The sequence below is a fragment of the Chenopodium album genome, chromosome 15 (genome assembly GCF_948465745.1).
Source record: "Chenopodium album chromosome 15, dcCheAlbu1.1, whole genome shotgun sequence".
NCBI lineage: Eukaryota > Viridiplantae > Streptophyta > Magnoliopsida > Caryophyllales > Amaranthaceae > Chenopodium > Chenopodium album.
The window spans coordinates 1322812-1335708 of NC_137848.1; the positions used below are offsets into that span (position 1 = coordinate 1322812).

At 32.1% G+C, this 12897-nt stretch overlaps 1 pseudogene; it reads left to right on the forward strand.

Moving 5' to 3' along the window:
- The first annotated feature begins 2728 nt into the window (after window positions 1–2728).
- LOC145581519 (zinc-finger homeodomain protein 11 pseudogene) lies at window positions 2729–4157 on the forward strand (annotated as a pseudogene).
- Window positions 4158–12897: the final 8740 nt, after the last annotated feature.

Genomic DNA, 12897 nt, shown 5'->3' on the forward strand with positions numbered 1-12897 from the left:
ATAAAATAAAAAATAAAAGAAAAAAAGCAAGCTTAATTTCTATAGGTAATTTAATATATAAGGGCTATCCACACTAAATTTAGAATTAAAATAAGTAGATAAATTACTTAGCTTAGACAAAACAAGCTCATGATAGTTTGAGATTAGTTCAAATAAATTGTGAAAATCATGTAAATAAAATGCACCTTTAAAGCACGTACGTATACACTTATCAATCAAATCCTTGAATTTTACTTTTTCTTTTTTATACATTGTCAAATGTTTGTATTCTGTTTCCATTGTAGAGGCTAGGGAAAATTATTTTTTTGGCGCACTAAGATGCATAACAATGCTCATGATGCACCCGATCAAAATAACAACAAACATGAAAATTAAGATTAGTTATATGTTTGTTTAATTTATATTTTTTTCTTCAATATAGCACATTTTCATTTAAATTACTAAATTACTTTGAATAGGTAATGAATATGTGATTTGATTTTAAAAGACATGTTTTTTGAATTTCAACATGAAGTTTATGCATGTCTTTACATTTAAATTACATGTTATTTGGTTGCTTTTTGGGTTCATGCTCAATTGCTCATTCATCTTAACTTTTATATTCTTGTAATATTTATATTCGTTAGTATTTAAGCATTTATATTCTTTAAATTTAGCCTTTAAGTTCATTGAGTGTATAATGAGCGTTATACATCCAAGTGCACTAATTAAACAGAGATATTGTTATCATAAGAGTAAAAAAAAAAAAAAAAGAATTATAAAGAAATCGTGGGCCATTTATATCCTTCTGTACGTTGCTTAATTACTCTTTATAAGTTATACCCAAGTACATACTCTAGTATTTAAGGGACATTGAATACTTTGAATTGTATGATATGGGGTAATATTTAATCATCACAAGGGCGAAGCTCAAGTCTTTGTCACTTATAATTGGTATACACGACACTATGATTATTGAAAACAAACAATGCCAAAAACAATTTAAGTTTTGAAATTAAGTACAACTAACAACGAGAATAATTCATTACAAACTTCCCAATATTGCTAAAATTTAAATGGATAAAATAAAAATCCGTATGCATGCAATTAAAAGCATAAAAATCATAAATTAGTGTTTGATCAATTAATCATAATCGACCTCATTTTCCAATGGCTTGTGGATAAGATCCTCTATTTTCATTTTATGTGAATTATGTCTCGTCATTTTATATAAGTCACATCATCCACACTTACCAATAACTAAATGATTGATGTTAAGTAATTCAATTGATAACATACAAAGAGTAAGAAATAAAATCAAAAATATGATCCCAATTTCCAACCCAATACTTTAGATAACTCCAAATATTATGTGATCCCCTTTCATCTAACAAGTCCGACATCTATTTTAAACAAAGCAAATACTTGCTTCTTTGCTAATTATTGTTTAGCAACTTGATAGTTGCTAGTAATTTTAAATTTTGAGAAGGAAAAATCATACACGAATGTTAAGATTAGCAAGTTGATAATTGTTACTTTGAGAAGAAAAATACAAAAATATTAAGATTATCTTCTTGTAAAAATAAAATATATTCTGCAATATCTTTTCACGTTGGGTTCATTATATTATGTCATTCACTTACGTTTTAAAGATCAAAATTACAATTCGCTTAGATTCCAATTTGTAACCATAAATTTCAACACTAGAAACTTATCTAATGAGCTATATCACATTATGTGTTTCATTTACAAAATTATGATCAATATCATAAATAAAAACATGTCTCATTGTTAAAAGAATTTTGTCATAATTTCATGCATTAAATTAAATTAAAATATAGTACCATATTGTTGTTTATGCTAACTCGAAACATTATTCGACTTAAATACTAGCTATTAATGAACTAATAATTATGCATTGAAAGGATATCAACTAGTGGTTCCTTATCCTCTTTTTGCCCAGCTATTCCATATGGAGACTTCTAGTTTCAAAATTTATGGTAAATAGACTTATAATTCCCCTAATATTTACGTGATACCCCTGTGGTATGTAACCTTCATTCAGTTTTCTTGACTAACTAAAATAAGTTTACTTTAATTTTCTTATCCAAACAGCTTTGTTCAAATTATTCCTTCTCCCCCCTCTAATCTCTCTTTCAATACCTTAAAAAGCGCCTATATACATGTATAACTCATTATTATATTATGGTCAAAATATTTAGTAATACCGTTGAATTTTAACAATTTAACTCGTGGAATTGAATCTTCATTCGACATGAGAAGGAATCCAACTTAATTAAAAATCTAAAGTATGCAAGAAATCGTCGTTATACTTTACAATATAATTAAAATAAGTCATCAAAACCTCAACAAGATCGAAGAAACATCAAAACAATAATCCCAACTAATAGAAGATCACAAAGTATACTTTTCATCAATGATTACCAACCATAAACAAAGAATTAGTGGGCAAAGGGTTATATTAGTGGTCAAGCTATTACCAAAATAAGGTTAGCCTAATCTTAAAGAAGAAGAAGGAAGGGAGATTAACCATATCTTACGAATCAAATTATGCCTCGTAGTGGCGTTCATGTGGCCTCCCATACTCCCAATCTGCCACGTGTACACATTTCTCTCCTTCTAAAATTTTAAAAAAAATAATTATAATTTTTTTAAAAATTTAAAAATAATTTAAAAACACCCTCCTATTTTAAGTAGTAGACTCTGAGACATATTTATTACCTTCTCAACAACACCTAACCCCACCAAACACCCCCTTATTTTTCCCCCCCGTAAACCTTCTTCTTCTAAATCTCACTACATTACCCAAAACCTCTTCCTTTTTCTCCCACCATTTCTTCCTTTGCTCCCTTAACCCAAACCCATTCGTAACCCGATCCAAACCCGAGCCCAACCCCAAACCCGACCCGTTTTATCAATGGCTATGGACTTCATAAGTGGGCCCACCGCCGCAACAACCACCGTCACTCCTCGCACCCCCGACTCCGAGACCGATACTCCTCCGCACCCTCCACCGGCTAAGAGGGCCCACCACCACCACCATAGCTACAAGATCAACCACGACAACAACAACGAAAACGAGCAACAGCAACAACAACAGCACGTGTCATACAAGGAGTGCTTGAAGAACCACGCGGCGAGCATAGGAGGTCACGCGCTAGACGGTTGCTGCGAGTTCATGCCGGGACCCACCGCTAACCCTGTGGACCCCACTTCACTCACCTGCGCAGCGTGTGGCTGTCATCGCAACTTCCACCGTCGTGACCCCGACGACCCAACCCCACTCCACCACCTCATCCCGCCTTCTGCGGCGGCGCGTAGGCCTCACTCGCCTCCCTCCGCGTCTCAGCTTCTCCTCTCCTTAAGCGGCCACACTCACAGCCCTTCCGATCACGAAATGGTGCACAATTCAACCGCATCCGCTGCTGCCGCCGGAGTAGGGGTTGTGACAGGGTTTTACTCCAACAATGGCGGTAGCGGTGGTGGAGGGCAGAATGGTAATTTCCAGAGCAAGAAGCGGTTTCGGACCAAGTTTAGTCAAGAGCAAAAGGAGAAAATGTATGAATTCTCGGAGAAAATCGGGTGGAGATTGAAAAAAGGGGAAGAAAGATTAGTACAAGAGTTTTGTAAAGAAGTTGGTGTTGATAGAAGTGTTTTTAAAGTTTGGATGCATAACAACAAACATTCCGGCTCCGCTTCGGGTGCTACTGCTGGTGCTGGTGCTGGTATTGTTTCGGCTTCGGCTTCGGCTTTAGCTTTACCTTCTTCATCTTCGGCCTCGCCGCAGCGAAGAGACAAATCTGGTATAAACATTGCCGATACTACCGTCACTTCTAGTAGTAATGGGAATCATGGAAATGCTAATATTAGTAGTAACAACAATAATAATACTAATAATAATGTGGGATTAAATTGTGGGGGAGTTCTTGGTTCGGCTCTTGAGTTTAATTTTGCTAATTGTGGTGGTCAAGAAGCGAAAGCGCAATGATTAATTTTTAATTAATTAATTAATTTCTCAGCTAATTTTAATTTATTTTGCTCATTATTATTTTTGACTAATGTTGTTTTAGTTATATGCACTATTTGTGACTTAGTTAATTAATTATCATTAAAGATAACTCTAATGAATAATGTAAAAAGATCTTGAATTTGTTTTATGTTTTTTTTTTAGTGTTTTAATATTTGGATCGTATGACTCATGAGTTGAAGATTTTTGAATGTAATCAGTATTATTATTGATTCGACGTGGTTACGTGATGATGAAAACATGGGTTTAACTTCGATATGAATATTGCTATCGAGTTTAGTTGTTACATGCTTGTACTCGATGCTGGATCAAATCTCATCTACAAAACTGTGTTTAGGGGTGAGTTTACTTATAACACACTACATATTGGGTAGTTGATGTAGGATCAAATTCCGTTTACAATATTGTGCTTATTGCGACAATACTCGTACTAGTTATTATGCTTTATTTATGCGAATTAAATTAAGTTTCATAAAAATTGTACAGTACAATTTTTTGGTGTCATTTTTGGACCGTCATGTCATCTAAGGAATCATGTCTCAACTAAATTATGAGTGAGTTGAGTGACATTATGTAGATTTGTCTTTCTTTGTAGCTAGGTGTGAACTGTAATTTGGTAAAATACAACTGTATGCACAATTTTGCATCATAATTTTTGATACCTCATAAGAGGGGAAAAAAAAAAAGCGAGTGCATAATTGCGGAGTATAATTTATAAGACTGCAATTCACAAAATGTCCAAGTTAAGTAATTAAATACTCCGTATAATTTAAAAAAATACTTATCGTATTTGTTAATGAAAAGAGTGAAACTTTTCTTTTTAGGTAGAGATAGTACACCGTAGTATTCTATTTCAAAATTCAAAACTAACAACCTTTTGAAATTCAAATATGGAGTTAAAAAAAAAAAAAAATTACTCACAAATGTGTTTGTTTTACTTCCCTCGTCCGAAACGAAAACCAACTTATGTTATTTTGAGATGTTTGAAATGGTGGTTGCATTTACTAAAATGGAAATAAATTGTTGTTGAATTTTCAAACATATTTCTATTTAAATGATAGATTGTGGCTAATTTCCAAATATGTTTCTATCTAAATAAAGTGGAGCAAGATAAAATACAAGGCTATTATAATGTCAAAATTATATTGAAACATGGATGAATATAATTTTGTTATTTGACATGTAAAAGTAAAAAATAAAAAATAAACATTAAATAATCAAATACTCCAACAATGCAAAACATTTTTTGTAATTAATACTCGTAAAAAATAGATCGAATGATCATAAACATATCACATGATAGTCCTCTCTTCAATAAATTTTCCTATTTTTTGTACTTACTGTTTTTATAATGTGTACATAGGATAAAGCATGATACTGTTGTGTTTAATTAATACCTTTTGAATTTAAGATTAATAATTTGAGTGCTTCTATAACATTAGTATTAAAAATATCAACTACCCATAATAACTACTGAGATTAATTGTTATCGATAATAATCAACCACCATCCTAATGATCTTATGACAATACACCTTTGTTTTGGCAAAATAGTAAAGGTAAATAGGGTTTTTTTTTTTTTTTTTTTTTTCAAAATTTTACCATCTTCAAAATTGAGTATTGCAACCCTTGCATTGATTCAATTTGTCTAGCTATTCGTGTCTTATTATATACTCTTAATGAAAAAGTTTAACAATAATAGAGTATAAATTAACATAATTCTGGACCTCAACCATCATTTTAAGCTTTTGGTTGAGTTGGTCCTTTAAACATAATCCTGGACCTCAACCATCGATCAACTTAAGCTTTTGGTTGAGTTGGTCCTTTAATAAACAATTTAATAATTCATTTGAGTAGTGTGTGTTCCACTTCGAGCCTATTCTGATTCACTGAAGTGAACTGAACTGAATAGAGTTGAAATGAATATTATATGAGAGAAGGAAATTAGGAATTGAACTGAACCGAACTGAATTAAAATTAAACTAAAAAGAACAGACCCTTCATATTAAATTAATACAGTAATACGTAGATTCACCTGTAATGAGCCTACTAAGCGTGAGATACTCTTCAAATTGAATCATAAATAGCATTATTCAGTGTGTAGTAACTAATAATTATTTGCGGAAAATCAAAAAATACAAAAAAAAAAATAGTAGGATAGGTTCATATTATGACACCAAATTGATGTTATACTTAAAATTAGAACTACTATATTCTATTATATGTATTATACGCTACCGTAGTGCAATGAACCATAACAACATAATTACATAATGCTTAATACTAATAAAATGCAGATTTGTCTATAAACCTTCTATTGATCGCGTGTGATCCTCTCCGCCTTGCATTCATCTAATCATAATATGTAAAAAGCATTACTCTAGTGCATCAAGGGCAGCAACTAACTGTTATTTGCAGAAAATCTAAAAAAATAAAAATAAAATCAAAATATTGTAGGTTTATAACTTTATATTTTTACACGAAATCAATATTATACTATATTTTAGTCGAAATTAAAACAACAATTTTTTATTTTTTTTTTATATTCGTCTTCAAATATGCTAACATAGTGCTATGGACCATTACAACATAAATACATATGCTTAATAATAAAGCAATTTCAAGCAAAGTTGTTTTGAAAATACTTGTAATATACCACTATATGATGAAGTTATATTGTATGCGGAACCCTAAAGCTACATATAAAATCACTGACTAAAATAATAGAATAAAAAATTACACTTTTTTTTTCATCTTTGACGTCGATTTATGGTAAGATAATTAGAACAAAGCTCCTCAATGATTAGGAGATATTTAAGCTTAAAAAGAAGATAAAAAGTACATAATCTTAGTTGCCTCTAAATTCGAACCCAAAACCACTTTTTTTAACACGTTACATGTACTTTAATTTAATTTATTTTTATTAAATTTAGAAGCACTAACATAAAATAAATTGTCCTAAGTTCACTTTATTCCTATATTCAGTAAGATAGAAGGAAAAAAACGCCCACCTTTCTCTACCATAAGACCTTATCTTATCAAAAAACTTATCCCAAGGTTATAATTTGGTCCCAAAATAATTCAAAAATAAAAATGGTGAGTACACTTATTTAATTTTATTATAGTATTAATATTATTATTGGTTAAGGCACGTCGTTTGCAATATTTGTCCTTTAGCATTAAAATTTGGGTGCAAATCCTGCACAGAAATCTCTCCACTCATTTTTATCTTCTGGTGTCATTTTAGGCTCGACAATTATGACTCTGCCAGAGGGGTAGTTGAACACTTATAATATGAGTAATAATTTCATTATTATTTTTATTTTTTTACATTTTTTAAATAAAATTCTACACACTGTATCCATTTTAAAGTATTCCGTAATATTTTTACAGAGTATTTCGCCTATATATTACTCCTGTTAGAGGATTATCTAATATATTTTTTGGGCTTGAAGTGTGGACACAGCTTGGACCCTCTTCTTACCTTATATTTAATATTCCTCTTAAAAGTGGAGATTGAATGAGCTTTGAATCTATGACTTTTGCGTCAAGTTGGATTTGATATCATATATTCATATTAAAGGATCAACTCAATCAAGACTTTCAAGAATTTAAGCTGATTGTTGAAGAATAAGAATATGTTTTATACTCTATTAATTCGTTTATTCTACATATTGAAATTTTTTAAGAGAACGAACAAAGCCTAAGCCCTCATCGGTTAAGCCTAGATGTAACTAAGAAAAACGGAGGGAGTATATAATGATATTCATGTCATCGGTGGAACTTTAATTTGATGAATACAATACATGAACATGTACCAAATTACGTGTATACGGAGTAAGCAGTAATTGGTTATGCTGAAATACATTAAAGTATGTGGAATATTGATTTGGCTGCTTGCTTGCTGCAAATTACTCCGTAAATAAATAAACATGATGGCCCATATTTATTGCATCCTAAATCAATACTCGTAGTAGTACTGATGTGTTGTTATTTATCATAATAGTATATCCTGTTTGCTTCTGTATCTTCACCCCTCTCATGTGAATTATTTGTGATTGTCTTGTGACATTTTTGCATTTTAAAATTTGAATTTCACTTACCTACTATACATGTTCAAATTTCAGGATTTTAATATTTTTACACTATTGGAGTACCTCATTGTAAATTTACATTTGGATTTTAATAGTAAAACAATGGTTATTCAAATGTTTTTTTTTTTTTTCCTTACATAAAAAGGTGTTTAAATAAATAGAATTTAAAATAAGTTTTAGACTTACATGAGTGAAAAGCAGGTGATACCAATTACTCAATTAGGTAAAGAAATGACCATTTAAAAAAGAGGTTAATAGGCAAAAACCATTTATAAACGTCAACTTCAATTTTAGGTATTTCTCCTGTTTGTTTTTAATTGCAACGTTATGAAATTCCACGTTTGTTAATGCACATTTTTTTACTGTTAATATCTTTTATAGTTCAATATTATTGTATATAAAAAGATACGTATATATGAATTACTCCGTATAAATATTATCCAAATCTAAATCATACGTAACTATGTTTTTCGTGATACACTAACCACATAAGATGATCAAAAGAGTTTGGTGTGTGAATAGTGGAACATTGGAATAGCCCAATGCAATGGTCGAAAGAGAACTCTTAGAATTATAAAATTGATAGCTAGTCCATCTAATGGAATCAACATTTTATTATTTTTAACAATAATCTACTGTACTTTGGATTTTTTACAATAACTTATAATCTGATCTGAAAACAGTGTACGACTATATGGGAGTTTATACAATTTAACAAGTTAACTGAAATAGTGAGTTAAACAGTTAATATTTGCAACAGAAATTCAAATTTATATTTATTGTGTCTAGTACTACATCAAATAGTGTACGAATAATGACATTAACAAATAAAATTAATAAATTATCTTAATTTTCTTTTCAAATAAGATCAACATTATCCTACACTTTATTATTTTATAGAAGTACAGTGTCTCTATTTTAACCTCAGCTCAACACACTATAATTTGAATTTGTATCATACTTCTTTTTTTTATTCTTTACAAGTCGACCATTTAATTAATTAATTAATGTCATGCCCCTAAGTTGAATTGTATACTCAAGGAGAAAAAAAATTAGAGTCTATAATTTACAATATGGAACGGTCTAATATCATAAGATTTAAATAATTTATTATTTAATTATTTTATTTATTTATGAAGTATTATACACATTACTTTTATCGTATTATATAATTGTTTTACACAAAAATTAGGGCCTGTTCTGATTTATTAAACCGAGTTGAACTGAACTGAACCGAACTGAATATTTTATAAGAGAAGGAAATTAGAAACTGAACTAAACTAAACTGATTGGAGCTGAACTGAACTGAATTGAAAATAAGCTGAAGAAAACATATCCTTACTCTACGTAAAAATGAGAAAATTTAAGACAACGGTTTCCCTTGTAGTAGAAGGAAAAGTGGCCAGTATAGCTAAGAAGCATTATACAACACTTATTAAAAATCATGAATACTTCTTTGCATGGACCATAAATAAAGTAAAAAAAAAAAAAAAATAGAAATAAGCAATTAAGCTTGCTTAGCTTTTTTCATCCTTCGTGCTCCCTAAGACGGGAACATTTCACCAGTAAATTAAAATAAGATTTGGTATCTTCTTTTACAATGGAGTTTTTTGCGATACGTAGTGGATTAGTAGTAATAACACAGAAAAAGTGCAATCATTATATAACATTATAAAATAAATTATCCAAAAGAGGTAAGAAATCAAATTAAATTATATTAATGTAAAATATCTGATCTTAGAAGACAAGTTGCCTTTTTCTTTAATTAGGATTTATATATAGAGATGACACATGTCGAATTTTTGTTGGTTATTAAGTCGGTAAACGCTATCTGATTGCCCATCTAGAAGATTATAATGAAAATTCAATATTGAAATGATTAAATATGAATTCTAATTTGATGATCATTGGTGTTGAACATAGTAGTTGACAACTTGTAAACCAATTGAGGGATATATCACTAAAATCAAATTACTATGATAGCTAGTCACGTCAATTTTTGTCAATCGTGTCATAATCTTATAATCCTACTCTTTTTTTCTTTTTCTTTGTTGTCATTGTTTATACTTTGTCTTTTCTTTAATCGGGTTTTAAAGTTTAGTAGTCGCATTATTAATTTAAATACATTGTTCTCATATACTACAATAATCAAGTATAACAATGTCAATATGTGACGATATATGAACAAGGGAGTATATGTATAAATATAGTTGTAAAAAAAAAAGAGTATATGTATAAATATATAATGCCTTGAATAGAAAATTGCTAAATTTGTATGCAAGTCAATTATCATGTTGATTCCTCAGTCTTCACTCTCCAAGTGTCTAATAGATATAGCATAGGTTAGGGAGGCATACGCCCCATAGAAACTGTCTCTTGACCCATGGGTTTTGACACAAGATTAGAATTTTAGCTCTTCCTTCATAGGGTCTTTATGTCCAGGTTCAGGTAGTCTGTATCTATCTTCACAGACATGTCTATTTCACCGAGCCTCTTTCCAAGACAATGCCCAGATCGTTACGCCTTTTGTGTGGGTCGGAACTTACCTAACAAGGAATTTCGCAACCTTAGGACTATTATAGTTACAACCACCGTTCACCGGGGCTTTGGTTGCCGGCTCCCCTGTGTTCAGGTCACCAATTTCCTTGACCTTTCGGCACTGGGTAGGTGTCATCCCCATACATGGTCTTACGACTTCTTGGACACTTGTGTTTTTGGTAAACAATCGCCCGAGCCTGGTCACTTCGACCCCTTTGTGAAGGGGCATCCCTTCTCCTCGAAGTAATGGGGCTATTTTGCAGAGTTCCTTAGAGAGAGTTGTCTTGCGCCCCTAGGTATTCTCTACCTACCTACACGTGTCGGTTTTGTGTACGTGTACCTTTTGTTGAAGGTCGTTCGACCTTTTACTGGGAGTATGGCATGGGTTGCTTCAGCGCCATAGTGTCTGGTGCTCGAACATTGGCTTGAGGCATTTTCTCTACCCTTTCTTACATTGAAAAACAGGGTCACCTTGCGTCCTTGAACCGATAACCATCTTTCGCCTAACCTAGCCTCCTCCGTCTCTTGAGACCAACAAGGGGTATTACAGGAATATTCACCTGTTGTCCGTCAACTACGCCTTTCAGCTTGATCTTAGACCCCGATTCATCCTCCAAGGACGAACCTTGTGGAGGAACCCTTAGGTTTTCGGGGGATTCTCACCAATGTTTGTGTTAATCAAGCTGACATTCTCGCTTCCTCTTTGTCCAATGCGGCACGCACGTGAGTTTCTCCTAACACGGAACATTCCCCTACCGATGCTTTGTTACATCCCACAGTTTCGACAAACTGCTTAGCCCCGTTCATCTTCAGCGCAAGAGCGTCGATTAGTGAGCTATTACACACTCTTTTAAGGCTAGCTGCTTCTAGGGGGAAAACCTCCATGATGTCTTTGCACCCCTACCTCCTTTATCACTTAGAGATCATTTAGAGGCCTTAGGTGGTGATCTGGGCCATTTCCCTAGCTCTTGTCGATGAAGCTTATCCCCCATTGTTTCACTGGCCGACCTTGACCCTTGTTGTTTGAGGTCATATCTAGTATTCAGAGTTTGCCTCGATTTGGTATCGTTCTCGCGGCCAGCACCAAAACAGTGCTTTACCCCTAGATGTTCAGTCAACTGCTGCGCCTCAACGCATTTCGGGGAGAACAACTAGCTTTGGGTTCAAGTGGCATTTCACCCTTAACCACAACTCATCAGCTGATTCTTCAACATCAGTCGGTTCGGAACCTCCACTTAGTGTCACCCAAGCTTCATCCTGGTCATTGTTAGATCACCCAGGTTCGGGTACTTAAAGGCTTGTTCTGTTCAGCCTAATTTCAGTTCAATTCAGCTCAGTTCGTTTAGTTCAGTTCAATTCAACTTCAATCCATTCATTTCAATTCAGTTCAATTCAGTTCACTTGTTTTCTGTAAATCGAAATAGGCCCTAAGTAGTGACAATTGCCCCAAGTAAGGAGTACTACCTTGTTGGGATAATTCTCCTTACCTTTTAAAAAAAGCTAATTTATCATGTTATAGAATACAAATAAATATAGGAAATACGGAGTAAACCCATTTTTCAGAATCTAAAATACGGAGTATCATTATTCATAATAAGCTTAAGTGGAATAAACCAATTATACTGATTTAAAATGTGAAAATATAGTTTGTAGTTTCTAAAGAATCCATAACCTACTTTCTTTTTTTTTATATATATATAAAAAAAAAAAAAAAAAAAAAGAATCCATAACCCACTTGATAATTAATCTTCGAAAACTTAATCCTAAAATATTATTAGAAATTTAAATACAATCAATTTAAGATAAAAGAATTTATGTACAAACTTAGAATTCAGAATTTTATTAGTAAAGAAGCTGAAGTTAAACAACCTTATAAGATAGGAATGAAAATTTTATTGGCAGATTAGGAGTGTTTGGGGGTGGTGATTACCCCCTCCACCACTTCGAAAAGATCTTGTCCGTTAACCCAACTTGGCCAACTAGGCTAAGTTGTGCGAGATTTACGTCTAATAGGACACTTTGTTCTTACCTACGAAACATAAAATGATGATCAGTTATATGATGGAGCTTCAATAGTTCAATTACAACACAAGGGTATTAAACTCAAAGAGTTAATATTAGAATCAATGAAATTTTATGGAGTAGTACATACTTCGTACTTCGTAATGAATTTACTATTTAAGCTCAATTTGCTGTTGTTATTTACTGGTTTTTAAGTGACAAACCATTAAATTGTTGA